This window comes from Octopus bimaculoides, chromosome 10 (assembly GCF_001194135.2).
Source record: "Octopus bimaculoides isolate UCB-OBI-ISO-001 chromosome 10, ASM119413v2, whole genome shotgun sequence".
In the NCBI taxonomy this organism is placed as follows: Eukaryota; Metazoa; Mollusca; class Cephalopoda; order Octopoda; family Octopodidae; genus Octopus; species Octopus bimaculoides.
The window spans coordinates 41,154,977-41,157,172 of record NC_068990.1 but is presented as its reverse complement, the minus strand read 5'-3'; positions in this window follow the sequence as shown (position 1 = coordinate 41,157,172).

The following is a 2,196-nucleotide window of genomic DNA, read 5'->3' as shown; positions in this document are numbered from 1 at the left end:
TATATATGTATATATATATATGTATATATATATGCATATATATATATATATATGCATATATATATATATATGTGTGTGTGTGTGTGTACGTGAGTATGTAAATATGTATGTGTAACATATAGATGAACGCATACATACGCATGTATATATGCATATGTGTATATATGAATACACACACACATATTTATATATACACACACATGCTTGTATACATAAGTGCAGATATATGTATGTACATGTCTATATATATATATATATATATATATATATATATATATAAATATGTGTGCGTGTATATATATATATATATATATATATCGCCGTTTGATATGTGTATGAATATGTATACTTATTAAGTATGCATATGCATTAGTTATTTTTTCATTCAAAATAACTTGAAGATAATTAAAAGTTTATAACCAGGCATGTTGGTCATGTTGGTGATTTTAATCTGTTACTTTACTATATATATACACGCGCATACTGACGAACACACACAATCACTTACATGTACTCTCCCTCACACTCACTCGTAAACATTTCATGATTCTGTTTGACTAACAGGACAACTAACTAGTTGTATTTGTCGTGCTAATGCTGTAGATAATAAAATACATTTATGATATATTTATAGTACACAGTTGTACTTGGATTTAGCGGCGAGAAAGTGTGAATTCCCTGACGTTATCTGCTCTCGATTCTTATATGAAGAAGTTGCTCTTCCTCAGTGCAGAGTTCCCTATTGCCGAAACAACTGTAAGCTAATGAAGTTGCTTGCATTAACTCTTGTGCTTTTCTATTCTTTTTTGTATGTATGTTGTATGTATGTATGTATGTATGTATGTATGTATGTATGTATGTATATATGTATCTATCTAACTATCTATCTATCTATGTGTATCTCTCCCCATCTCTCTCTATCTATCTATATGTGTGTGTACAGAGATAAAGAGATAGATAAATACATTCATACATATATGAATATATATATAAATTATACACACACACACACACACACACACACACACACACACACACACACGAACTCAAACATATATCTCTGAGGACAGATATAAGCAGGTATTTAGTTTCTGTGTATGTGTATGTATGTAGTTGTTCATAAATATACACATAATATTATGTATACACTTATATACTCACACATATAAACACAGATATGTATACATATACATACGTTAGTGCTTATGTATGTACATATAGTTGGTTATACTGGCACAAGTTTCTATCCGTCAGTATGGCAAATGTGCTGCTGCATTATTCTTATAGTTTATCTTTGTCCGTCTGGATGTGTGTATATCTATATATAAAATATATGTGTGGGTGTGTGTATATATGTGTGAGTTTATGTGTGAATGTGTACGTGTCTATCTGAACGTGTACATGCGTATGCGTATATGTGTGTATATATGGGTGGGTGGGGTATACATATATTGTCCATTAACTTTGCCGTCTCGACATTTAATTATTAATGATTAAACTTGAAAGCTCTTCAGACAAAACTACGAATGAAATTACTTTCCAACATTATACATATATATAATATATACAGACACGCATATGTGCATATATGCGTACATACACACTCACATCCATAATTATACACACACTTTGAAAACAGATACACACACTCATATATTAATTAATTAATTAGCAAAGCACTATAAAGTTCCACATATCTTTTCAAATAATTTGGAATATAATCTACGGTATATCATTTTTTGATAAACATACAATATTAATCTCGCTGAGAAAATGAACGAAGTAGGTTCACCGTATATTAGCTTCTCTCCCTGGTCAGAGAGAAAAATATTAATTCTGTGTAAGGGCATTGTTTACTAATTAAAAAGTGGTTAAAATTTTATGCTCCTAAAAAAAAATATATGTTACGTTTCACTTTCATAATCGTATGAAGAGCGGGTTAGTGAAAACTGGAGTAATGATTCGTGAATGTTCAGTTGCCAGTAGATTACTTAATACTTTCGGCATTGGGTACCCCGTAGTCCACCCCGCTGTTGTCATTTAATCTCTTACTCACGCGCACACGCACACACGCATACACACACACACACTCATACACACATACTCGCACACATTGTGTGCGAGTGTATGTATGAGTGTGTGTGTGTGTGTATGCGTTGTGTGTATATATATATATATATATATATATATATATAT